This window comes from Octopus bimaculoides, chromosome 11, assembly GCF_001194135.2.
Source record: "Octopus bimaculoides isolate UCB-OBI-ISO-001 chromosome 11, ASM119413v2, whole genome shotgun sequence".
NCBI lineage: Eukaryota > Metazoa > Mollusca > Cephalopoda > Octopoda > Octopodidae > Octopus > Octopus bimaculoides.
In genome coordinates, this window is record NC_068991.1 from 18,225,089 (window position 1) to 18,238,902 (window position 13,814).

The window sequence follows — 13,814 nt, forward strand, 5'->3', positions numbered from 1 at the left end:
CCCCCCCCAAAAAAAAAAAAATTTCAGACCTTGTGCCTTTAGTAGAAAGGATTATTATTATTATTATTATTATTATTATTATCTCTCCATCAGGTGGAAAGGGTAGTGCCTATGATCCTTTAAGGGGCCTCTGAAACTGGCCAGGAAAGACTTGATCTGGGCTGAATTCTTACAGCACAGTGGACTTTGCTAAAGCCATTTAAGGACAAAATGGTGTTGTTAAACTGGGAGACAGATTAGATCCACCAACAAAGTAGGTCATGGCAGAATTTGAAACAGCCAGAAAAAAAAAACAAAAAAAAACAGCAAGTGGTATCTTGGCAAACACTAACAATTCCAACAGTCCACTGCACATGACAGATACATCCTCAGAAGGATGAAAAGTTAAGTTGGTCTCAATAGGATTTGAACTTAGAATGTAAGGTGCTAGAATAAATACCACAAAGTATTCTGCTTGATGCACTGATGACTCTGCCAATTCACTGCCATAAATATTCTACAAGAGATGGCTCATATGCCAGAATATGCCCCAATGATGTGTAGCTGCCAGCTGATATGCCAATGACCTGTTTTTGCTTTTCATTGGTTTTAATTCTAGAAGATAAAGTTGTTATGAATATGGCCTACACTGATCCCTTCATTACTGGAGGGATTGGTGTGGATAATGTGTGGATAATGTTCTTCTTAAGAAGTTGTGAGCAAACAGTAGCAGGAAAAAACACAGACAGACGGGGATTTCAAGAAGATTAACATTTTGAGGTGAAAGAACAGAACATAGCGGTAAGCAGGGTGGATGATATGAATGACAAGAGGAGAGATGGACAAGTTAAGAGTATGTGAGTAGCGGTGTCACAGACCCAACAATGTCTGAGGAAGAGAGACCCCAATTGTAGCAGTAGAAAAGTTTGGTAATATAGGTTGTGAGTGTAAGGTGGTAAGCTGGCAGAATCATTAGCAGGTTGGACAAAATGCTTTGAAGTAATTCTTCTGGCCTTTTACACTGAGTTCAAATTCCATCAAGGTCAACTTTGTCTTTCATTCTTTTGAAGTCGATAAAATGAGTACCTGTCAAACAGTGTGGTCAATGTAATTGAATAATGCCTTCCCCTAAAATTTCAGGCCTTGTGCTAATAGTAGAAAGAATACAGGTAGTGAATGTGTTTTTGTGCTGTTGACGGATAGAAAATTGGTAAAGTTCTATTGGAAAATGTTTTTGAGTTCTTGGTTCATGGAGTCAGAGAAGGTTTTGTTTGGGTGTCTATGTTGTATGTGGACAATGCTTAAGTGTGGAACGCTAGAGAGAATGAAGAACGGCATCATCTATGTAAGAGGGGATGTTGTTAGATGTAAGCACAAGTTACACAATATTCAACCATTATGATTATGAGTGTACTCTACTTTGTCATCAACTGCACTGTGGCACATATGCCGGTTGATTCTTTTAGAAACCATTGTGGAACAAGATTTCGCCATCAGTGACCTCAGTTATGTTGATGACCTTGCAATAAATAGTGCTGACCATGTAAATATCTAATCAGCTGCTGAACACATCAGTATGCATGTGTTGTAAATTAACTTGAAAATAATCTCAGCTAAGACTGATATTCTATCAGCGAGCATCTCATTCTCTGAAACAGTTCCTCTCATACTCAATGGCATGATTCTGGAAAAAGTTAATTTAAGTACCTTGGTGCTACCGTCGCTGCCTTTGGCTAAGATCAATACAAGGTAGGTGGATCAACCACATGGTGCATTGGGTCATTTTCAAAGCTGGCTTTGGTTTAGGCAAGAGATCATACCTACCAAGTACTTGGTCACATGATCCTGTTATACGGTTACTGTTTCTAGCAGATTAAACAATCATGCAGAGGATCCCTCAATGCCTTGGTTATCATTTTTACTGAAAACAATTCTGAACAATTACATCAACAGACATATTAGGTTAGCAAATATGAAATTCACTAGGCTAATTATATGGTAGGATACCTGAAGCAAAGAAATCTTTCAGTGCACACATATGTAATAAATAGAGCTATTGGATTCTCCACAACGATGAAAATATGCTTGAGATATAAAAAGCCTAATCTAAAAACACTAGATTGAAGCTCCAGATAAGGAGGAAGTATTTACCACAGACAGATACATGTGTATCTACTCTGCCCAACTACAACATATTAAAAACTATTATAAAATATTTGCTGTCTTTTAGTTTTGTTTCTTTTTTTGTTGTTATTTTCATGTTTCTCAGTCAGTGTTGTTTTTTTTTCCTTTTATGTTTTATTCTCATTTTTAAAAAAAGAAAAATTACATGCTCCGCCTTTCAACATCCTGTTTTGTTTCAAGCTAAAGATTTGTCCTTGGAAAACAAATACTCAATTGATTTCAATTGCTTTCTGTTGCTCACTTTGGTATAAAAAATAATTATTATAATTATCCCAACAAAATGATACTTAAATTATAAGGATATTTCTATGATAATAATAACTTCTTTCATGATGGTGGTGGTAATAATAATAATGATAATAATAATAATAATTAGCTGGACTCATGAAAAATTCACAGAAAACAATAAAGAATGTAAGCATCTGTAAACAGTGTACTGGTGCCATGAGAAATGTTTGTATATTATGACCGTCTGTCTTTACATTCTGAGTTCAAATTCTGCCGAGATCGACTTTGCCTTTCGTCCTTTTGGAGTCGATAAATTAAGTTTCAGTTGTGTACTGGGGTCGATTTAATCAACTGATCCCTCCCCACAAAAAATTCAGGCCTAGAAAAGTATACTGTGACAGTTACAGAATACAGAAAGTTTGAAATTTCCCCAAGGCACCTGATGAAGGCTGGAGGGTACATCAGCCGAAATGTGTTAACAACAAACAAGATGAGGACAAATATCCGTCAAATGTAAATAATGTACAAAATATCTCAGTTACACAAACATAAACAGAATTACTATTTAACCTTAAAATACATTGTATATATTCAAAGAACCTTAATGTACAAATTGAAATGCAAAAGAACGAAATGATAAATGGATTTATGAATGAAAGTTTGGTAATTGCGTTTATTTCCACCACGTGACACTTATTATTGCAAACACGTTTTAACTAACCTAAACTATACACACACACAAAAACATTCATATATATATGTCTCGAGTTGTAGCTGTAATTCAAAGGAGCCATCCTTGTCATATTCTGTGTGAGGCTGAATCTCCCTGAGAACTACGTAAATGTTATGCATGTTTGTGGAGTACTCAGCCATTTGTGAGTTAATTTTATCCTCGTGTGGTAATGAAAAGTGAAACTGACATCCAGTATTTGCTGTGTGTATGCATCTATGTATGAACCTTTCTTTGGATTCATGTATTTACTGTCTCTCACTTTCTCTTAAGTGATGAGGTATTTTTGGAATAATCAAAAAACATGCAGACAAATGTATAACCAAAACTGCAGGACTTACAAGTATACTGGCACTCCATCAGTTACAACAAGGAGGGTCCCAGTTGATCCGAACAACAGAACAACCTGCTCATAAAATTAACATGCAAGTGACTGAGCATTCGACAGACATGCACGTCCTTAATGTAGTTCTCAGGGAGATTCAGCGTGACACAATGTGACAAAACTGGCCCTTTGAATGACAGGTGCATGAAGACAACTCATTTTTGTCAGCTGAGTGGACTGGAACAACAAGAAATAAAGCGTCTTCCTCAAGGAAACAACATGTGGCCGGGTGGCGTGAGTCAAATACTCTAACCACTAAGCCATGCACCTTCACGTTTTAATATAATGAGTATAATATTTAGAAACAAATAAGAATGACATACAGGAAACAACACTGTTGCACTACACACATTTTATGTAGAGAACTTTCAATACAATAAAAATAACAATACCAAAACAAAACACTGCTTATACCCAAGGCACATGGTGCTGCACTCAGTGGTGCACTGACAGCACACAATAAAAAGGACAACTACTGAATAGTAAATAAATGCATAATGAAAAGTAAGGACAACGCACTTATTTGAACACTATCAAAAAGATAACGTTTGCAGAGAGAATTTCAGCAAGAGGGTGTGCGTGTGTGTGTGCGCATACGCACGCATGCATGCTTTACTATAACGTAAGTCTTCTCAAAATATTACTCCGAAATTCTCATTTCCAATCGCCATAGATTGGAAATAAAATACCTGTAATGTGAAATTCAGCATCTAATAGGAAAATAATATGTACTGAGTGATCTGTTTTCTGTTTTTTTGTTAACACTTATGTACTTGCGTGTGTGTGTGTGTGTGTGTGTATACATACATACATTCATCCTTTAACATCTGTTTTCCATGCTGGCGTGGGTTGGATGGTTTGACCAGAGCTGGTAAGCTGCACCAGGTTTCAGTCTAATTTGGCTTGGTTTCAACAGCTGGATGCCCTTCCTAACACTAACCACTTTACAGTGTGTGCTGGGTGATTTTAATGTGCCACCAGCACAAGTGCTTTTTACATGGCACCAGCACAGGACTCTTGGAGGCCAATCCTCTCCACCAGAGGATCGACCTTAACACTTCTGCTGTGGAGGATGGGTCTTCTTGAGTTCAGCAAGATGTCAGGTCTCTCTGATCACACACACACACATACATATTATTTGATAGTATTTAATAAACACAATATATGTTTTTATGTACTACTATTAGTTTCATATGCTGAGAACATGTCAAACATTGTTTTATAACAAGTCACGTATCCTAGCACAATCATAAAACAATGTTTGGCATGTTCTCAGCACATGAAACTAATAGTAGCGCATAAAAACATTGTGTTTATTAAATAATATTTATCTCTCACCAGATAAAGTGCTTTTTTTGTTGATCTTACCATCACAGAACAGTACACTATGTGTATGTGTGTGTGTGTGTGTGTGTGTATATATATATATATATATATATATATATACTTAAACATGCACATAGACATACACAGGTATGTTGTGTGCATGTGTATTTATATTAACTGGCAGATATGGAACACTTATCAGCTTTTACAAGTTTAATGCATAATTACAAAATAGTTAATACAGATTCTCAGGTTAAGCATGCTACAAGTATTTGCATTAAACTTGCAGAAGCTGATGAAGTGAATTATTCACTGAATTACTACACAGAAACTCATGTCTGCTTTAGTTTTCTCTTTGCCATGCTTCAAAGAAGGTATGGATCTTCTTCAGTATTGCATGTTGCTAATCATTATGTCCCTCATCATCATTTTGTGTGGCATAGCATCTGAAATCAATCTTCAGCACTCCAGCTCAGATTTTCCTGAGGCACAGTTCACTTTGAGCACTTGGCACTTTTTATTCGGCTGTCATTGTCCGTGTTGACTTTGCCTTTCATCCTTTCGGGGTTGATAAATTAAGTACTAGTCAAGCGCTGGGAAGTCGATGTATTCGACTAGCCCTCACCCCAAATTTCAGGCCTTGTGCCTGTAGTAGAAAGGATTATCTATCTGTGTGTTTACTGTAGTCTTTGAACCTGATGGATTCTGTCAAATCTTCCAACCTATGACAGCATGATACATGGGCATTAAAAGGTGAAAGAGATAATGGTGTGTGTACATATATAAAATGTACATGTGTGTGTGCACACTAACATTCAATATCCAACAGAACATGCTAGCTACATTTTTCCAGTCTTAAGTCCTCTTCATTCAAGGTGCATGGCTAAGTACAATGCAGCACTGCAGTTCTAACACAAGCATCATACAATCTACCCTTCACTCTGAGGGAAAATACCTTTATTGTCAATAGTAATGGTAGCCCTGAACTTTATCCAACCTGTCTATATCATGGCTATTACGCTTTCAGAGTATAATTTTGTCTCCTAGGTAACAAAAGCTGTCAACTAATAGTGAGTCATCTGGGTGTTTAAAAGAATCTATTTTCAGTGTGCTCATAATACATACTGCTCCTGTACATCAATCACATATAAAGCTTACACTCTCTGTTAGTCTGCCTCTGATTCCACAACACCATCCATGTCTTCATAGCTTACATGGAGTACAGCATATAGAGTTTATCCCCATGATTTTCCTGCATAACAAGCAAGCCATTTCCTGAAGATATCAGGGTCATCTTTCTTATTTACTAAAATCTTGAAGCTTCTTGATTTTTGATTTAGCTTTGGTACCCAGAATTTCCTTTCTAATTTCACTATAGATTCGGTTATGAGAACCAGATCATAGGCTTATAGGAGTTCCCATGGAAAGCGTATGTGATGGCCTGTAGGACTATGATCAATAGAAAAGGGTTGGGGAATGAGCTGTGATAGATTCCTCCCTTCAAGCTAAATTTGTCACTGAAATCATTGGTAAGCCTACTTTACTCACTGCATTTTTATATACACTTACTCTTTTACTTGTTTCAGTCATTTGACTGCGGCCATGCTGGAGCACCGCCTTTCAGTCGAGCAAATCAACCCCAGGACTTATTTTTTGTAAGTCTAGTACTTATTCTATCATTCTCTTTTGCCGAACCGCTAAGTTACGGGGACGTAAACACACCAGCATCGGTTGTCAAGCGATGTTAGGGGGACAAGCACAGACACACAAACATACACACACACACACGTATATATACATATACATATATACGACGGGCTTTTTTCAGTTTCCGCCTACCAAATCCACTCACAATGCTTTGGTTGGCCCGAGGCTATAGTAGAAGACACTTGCTCAAGGTGCCATGCAGTGGGACTGAACCCGGAACCATGTGGTTGGTAATCATGCTACTTACCACACAGCCACTCCTGCGCCTTCACAAACCATTCATCTCCATCATCTAATTTCATTAGTGACCACTGAATAACTGAACAAATTACCATAAAAAAAAAAACCTTCTCCAAGTCAACGAATGCTAAGATTAATGGTTTACTCTTAACCAAATATTTTTCCTTCAGGAATACTGCATGTGTGTCTGTATATGAAGTGAAACTGCATCTCATGTAGGTCTACTCCGTCATGGTTCAATTACGCTTTCACTCTCTCCACACACATATAAGAATAAGAATCTTTTAATGTCTATCTTCCATGCTTGCATGACTTAGATGGAATTTATTTGAGCAGATTTTCTACAGCCAGATGTCTTTCATGTTGACAACCTTCAAGCAAATATATTTCTCCATGGCCCCATGACCAGATTTCATGGAAGATTAGAAACAAAGGACACCACTTGTATGATGGTCACACTCATTCACATCCATCATGCAATGTCAAGACAAGGAGACAGAGACACACGCACGCACACCCATGTACATATGTGTATATATACACATATATACACACTTATACGCTATATATAGTAAACGTGCGTGAGAGAGATTATGAAAAACACTACAGAATATAACAATATGTATGTATGTACGTAAGTACGTACATGATTAGGCAAAACAATTATATATTTATGTACAGAGAGAGGCAGACAGAAATACAGAGAAGGGAAGGGAGATAAGGTTGTGTGTGCGTGTGTGTGTGTGTCCTCACTGACTGATATCCTCCCACGACTTCTGTTTTCTCATATAACTCATAACCCCCTTTTAAAATGCATATTTTAAAATATTTTGCAGAAATACGTTTTCGTGAGTGTAGAGTAATATATTGATGTTACGCAAATTTAGATCTGTTAAAAACAAAAAAATGAAAAATGCTGGAGTTACGGATAGTGATAGAAACGAAGTCGGAGAGGGATGGAAATCGATCTAAAACTCTTCCCGAAATAATCCGAAATAATCATTGTTTCTAAATTTTATCAACAAAATTGTAATCTACATTCTTGAAAACGTAATTATTCAAAATGTTGAATAAAAATACGCATTTTTCTTCAGAAAGTTATGGGAGAAACAAAATCTTGAGAGAGGGAACACCAGTCTGTATTTATACGACTTTCGTTTCCTTTTAAATTTCTAAAAAAATACATATTTTAAAATGAAATTTTCTACAGATATCATTCAGATGGCATAGATTACGATTACATTGGAATTTAATGTGGAAAAAATACTGGTGGGCGCGCGCACATCACATATATATCTACAAAATGAAACTTGAAATTTACAAAAAAAATATTTGATGTGTCAATGTGCATGTGTGCACGCTGAACATCCCCCCCCCCTTTTTTGCACATTAAATTCCAATATAATTGCAATCACACCAACAGAAAGATATTCGTAGAAAGTTTTCTGAAAGCTATGAGGAAACAAAGTCAGTAGGGTACACCTATGTAGAGCGACAGAGATAGATAGATTGATAGATAGATAAAAGGGTGGTGGATTATAAGAATCGTTGGAGAGTCGGATAAAATGGCTTGCATTATTTCTTCTGGTTGTTACGGTATGGGTTCGAATCGCGCTGAAGTCACACCCTTTAATAAAATAAAATGCCAACCAAATATTGGAGTCAACTTATTCCTACTGTCAAAACTGCTGGCCTTGTGCCTAAATAAGAAATCACGATATATATATATATATATATATATATATCGTGATTTCTTATTTATCGTCGGTAAATCATAAATCCGAAAAATAGAAGCACACACATATATATATATACGCAGAATACTATGTATTTAATTACATATATTACATATTAATACATATAATATATTTATGACAGATATGGATGGAAAAATGATAAAAATATCTAGTATTATATATATATATATATATATATATATATATATATATATATATGCGAAAACTGATTCAAGCGTAAATATTATATTTACAAGGCATCTACGTATTGATATTGACAATTACCTGATTATAATGGATCAGCTAGACGAAGAAGAAACATCAAGCGTGATGATATTCCACATATGACATTGGCACCAACGGTAAAGTTGGTGATTCACGTTAAACAGGATGCTTCCTGAAGAAGTCTCGTCACCACAATATCAGTTGTCGTGATTAGATGTAGGTTATAGCTTCAAAGTAAAATGTATGTTGATGTATGTGTGTACGTATATAAATATATATGTGTATATATATATTTATATATGTGTTTTTTGCAAAAAGCTTTAAAGGATGTTAATTTTTTACGGTTTTTTGTCCGTTTTTCGTATTTATTTCACGCCACTACTCTTAGATTTTGGTGGGCGGTGTCACATAAAATGTTTCCCTGTAAGTTTCATTGTCTGCGACTGTACTTGTTTTCATGGTTTAATTTTAACAAAAAAAATTAAACCATGATAAAAGACATACTATATGTGAATACGTTTAATTTTCTTCTAGCTAGCTATAAGCTTAAGCTGATGTTGGAAGAGTGAAATCATATTTAATCTCAAAATTATATATTCAATTTTTCTGCTACACTAAGTGTGACTCTGACTTAATTTTAAGGTATACTTTTCGACTGTACACCGGTTATGGCTAAGAATGAATGTATTTGTGTTTGCGCACTTTTATACATGTGCACGTATGTGTGCGTGTGTATAAGCCCACACACACACATACATATATGTATGAGTAGACGAAGAAGAAATAAATTCAATGAGTAACTGGAAATTTATTTACGGATAAGCTTCCGATAAGTACGTTGGAGGCAAATAGACTTACTGTGTGTGTGTATGGTGGGGGTGGAGTAATCGATATGTGTGTAAAAGGTAATGTGCATTGTAATATGTGATATTGGAGTAGGGAAAGGCGAGGTTAGGCATAAAAGTAGTGTAAGGTCGATGGTTCTGGTTCAGAAATCTCGATGCGTTAATGGATTTTCCATTTTATAAACACAAACACACATGCGCTCGCCAAGAAGCACGCTCTCGTAGGTGCGTGATTGAGAAAATGAAATATGTTTACTTACAGAGAAATTTGCTGTTCTCATTCAATGTGCGCTCATGAGATAGGAGTTCCTGAATGAGATTTTAATTTTATTGAGAATGATGGTGCTGTTTAACCTCAACTCGAAACTGAATAGAGCTCCATATCTTTTTTTTTTCTTTGTTTTTAAAGATATCTTGTTTCCAGTACTAGATTTTCCGATATATTTTCCCTTCTTTGAAACAGTAGGGAGACTTGGGAGCGATTGCAGATCGTATGACTGCACTGAGTTGCGATTTACTGTTAGTTCGTAAAACGAATATTTAATAAGTGAAATCTGTTACGCATAGGACATTAATGAAATGAAATTTGTTGTTCAATGTATGAAATGTGTGATCAATTTATTAAATTGATAATTTAGGAAATGAAAACTGCTCTATGAATTCAAGGAGTGAAAAGAATTGTGTGATCATAATATGTTTTTTAAAATGTGTAGCCATAAGAAGTGTGATAAAGGAAGAAAAAGATGATGAAATGTGTCTTAAAGAAATTAAAATCTGTTGTTCATGAACTAAAGTTGTTTTTGTTTTTTTAGTTTATTTTTATTTTTTTCCTTGAAAAGTGTGATCATTAAATATATTCTCAGAAAATGAAGCCTGTTGTGTGAGCCTTAAAATATACTACCCAACATATACGATAATAAAATTAATAGTTTATAAAACATCTGTTGTCTCTGTTCATGATTTGCTGTTTTTTAATTGAATGTTTTCAATATAACAAAAAACAAGTTTCTGTGGTCATCAAATATGTTTATTTAAAACAAAATCTGTTGAGAATTTGGATCATCATCATCATCAGTATCATTTTACGCCTACTTTTTCATGCTTGTATAGGTCAGACGAAATTTGTTGATACAAATTCTCTATGGTCGGGTGCCGTTCATGTCACCAACCCTCACCTGTTTCCAAACAGAGTAATATTTTCCCATAGCCAGACATTTTTGACAGAAGACTGGAAACGAATAACCGTCACATGATGTGAAGTCAAGGACACACACACGTGAACACCATTTTGAGCGTGGCCGTTGCCAGTACCGCCTGACTGGCCTTCGTAGGATTTTTGAGCGAGATCGTTGCCAGTGCCTCTGGACTGGCTCCTGTGCAGGTGGCACATAAAATACACCATCTTGAGCGTGGCCGTTGCCAGTACCGCCTGACTGGCCTTCGTGCGGGTGACACGTAAAAGCACCCACTACACTCTCTGAGTGGTTGGCGTTAGGAAGGGCATCCAGCCGTAGAAACTCTGCCAAATTAGATTGGAGCCTGGTGTAGCCATCTGGTTTCACCAGTCCTCAGTCAAATCGTCCAACCCATGCTAGCATGGAAAGCAGACGTTAAACGATGATGATGTGTGTGTGTGTGTGGAGAGAGAAAGGGAGCAAGCTGACTTCTGATGCAGAGGTGCCACCCTGGATGAAGAGGCAGAAGTTGTTCCCATCCATTTGAGCACTACTCTGTGTTATCTATACTAGGCTTAGTTTGCTTTCACCTGCTCATATATTGGGTCATCCCATAAATAATGTGTTTTTTTCCCAAATGCCTGAATAAAAGTTGGAGGGGAACAGGGTAACTATCTGCATCAACTTGCTATAAAAGCAGGGAGTAATTTTACCTCTTAGTGCAAGTTTTGAAGAGTGCAGTTCGATTTTAACAGTTATTTCTTCAAAGTTATAATGGAAATGACAAAGGACCATATTCAGCATATTTTACTTTAGGAGTTCAATAAAGGCAACAATGCAATGGAAAATGCGAGTATTATTAATGCAGTATATGGGGATCAGACAATAAGCATAAGCCAGTGTCAACAGTGATTCCAAAAATTCCGAGCTGGAAATTACAGCCTAGAAGACCAGCCTCATCATGAAAGATCTGTAGAGCTCGACAAGGACATTCTGCAAACCCTGGGGGAACAAAATATGAATGAGAAAGGAAGTGATGATAGATGAATAAGGAAGGAAGGGGTGATGGCAAACTGGTAGTGGGAGCGTTTCAACTCCCTGTGCATATATGTGTGTGTATGTAAAAGAGAGGGATGTGAATGTGTGTGTGTGTGTGTGTGTGTGTGTGTGTGTGTGTGTGTGTGTGTGTGTGTGTGTGTGTGTGCGTGCGTGCGCACGTGTGTGTGTGCATGTAATGGAAGTGGAATGGTGAATATTCAACGCTGAAAAGAAAAATCAAACAGTGTTTCAACTCTGTGAATATATGTGTGTATGTGTGTGTGTGTGTACAAGGGAAGTATGTGAATTTTTGTTTGTGTGAACAAGCGTTCTTTCAGTAACAAATGATGATTAATTACATATCTCGAAAGACAACCACGAGATAACATTGACAAGTGTATTAATTTGATTTAGCATCCATATCTATATATAAAATACTACAATTAGTGGGCATTTTTGGTGGCCCGGGGCCAGCTAGTATTATTATAAACAACACAAACATTTTGTAATTTAATAGCTTTTAATGTGATACCTGTTAAACAGAAATTATTTTTGTTTAATGAAAATTTAATAAAATCTAATCATAAGTAAGTGAAATTATGCTAAATACAACTAAATTGAAAACCTTTTTCCCCTGACCGTATCAGCAATTCTGAAAACTTTTAGGTGCAAATTTTACATGAGTAGAAGCTTTTTTTAACAAATTTTATCCTGAAAATCACCTGCATAAATTACACAGGTGCACAAATTACATGGGTTTTTACAGTATTTAGTGAGGAGAGAGAACTAAAGACCAAGACTTCTGAAGGCCTGTTTGGGACAAGTAAGACTGATGCAGAGGCATAGAAAGAAAGGAAGCAAGAGAATCAGAGATCAGTCACCACTGGGCACAGGCATGATGTGGCTCAAAATTTCCTCTGGACTATTATGCTTGTTAATTACAATGGGGGCACCAAATGTGTTTTTTCCCGAGGGTGCTGAGAAGAACCTCGTTATGCTTTTAATTATAGCATCCACCAAAGCAGTGAACTGGCAGAATTGTTAACACACCAGCCTAAATACTTAGCAGCATTTCATCCGTCTCTACATTCTGAGTTCAAATTCCTCCAAGGTCATCTTTGCCTCTTGTTGTGTCGACGCCCCCAGGCGAAGAAGTAGGATCTCCCAAGACATACAAATAGAGGTAGTCTGGCCGTGGTAGGAGTGTTGAGTAGCAGTCGAGTAGCAGTTGTGTAGCGGTTGAGTAGAGATCATCCGAAGGTGCTAGATAGCAGTAGCTTGAGACATAACACCTCTCATCCTTTCAGGGTCAATAAAATAAATACCAGTTGAGCCCTAGGATCAATGTAATCAATGTAAGCCCTGCCCTGCACTTGCTGGCCTTATACTAAAATTTGAAATCAACTATAGCACTCACCATAAACAACACTATATTGCTATTTAGATATGTCTTGAAGACAGATGTTTACATACTTGTGGAGGGAAAGATAAATATTTTTGTAAGCTGGGACAAAATTAATGTGGAAAAAAAAATCTCATCTCTTCTGTTAAGGTGAACCTCTAGATAGTTACAAATAACAGCCAAATTTGAGTTATTACAAATATCAGCCAAATCTCCCTCAAATTACACTACACTGTCTTATATAAAGAAAGGAATTGTTAAATAATGTAGACCTATATCCTCCTCTTTGGGTGGAGGCGCAATGGCCCAGTGGTTAGGGCAGCGGACTCGCAGTCATAGGATCGTGGTTTCGATTCCCAAACCGGGCGTTGTGAGTGTTTATTGAGCGAAAACATCTAAAGCTCCACGAGGCTCCAGCAGTGGATGGTGGCGAACCCTGCTGCACTCTTTCACCACAACTTTCTCTCACTCTTTCTTCCTGTTTCTGTTGTGCGTGTAATTCAAAGGTTCAGCCTTGTCACACTGTGTCACGCTGAATATCCCCAAGAACAACGTTAAGGGTACATGTGTCTGTGGATTGCTGAGCCACTTGCACGTTAATTTCACGAGCAGGC

The 13,814-nt window shown here is 36.9% G+C and overlaps 1 protein-coding gene across 3 annotated transcripts in view; it reads right to left on the reverse strand.

Annotated features, from left to right (window-relative positions):
- The window catches only part of LOC106867463 (RAC-gamma serine/threonine-protein kinase), a 70,731-nt gene extending 60,863 nt beyond the window's left edge, over positions 1-9,868 (reverse strand). Inside the window, exon 1 of one of the 3 annotated variants that reach the window (XM_052971556.1) lies at positions 9,846-9,868. The gene's annotated coding sequence lies outside the window, so the exon portion shown is untranslated. Of the gene's footprint in view, positions 1-8,800; positions 9,380-9,845 lie in introns of those variants that run through there. The other 2 variants (XM_052971554.1, XM_052971552.1) reach the window with 2 other exon arrangements.
- Between the last annotated feature and the right edge of the window lie 3,946 nt (positions 9,869-13,814).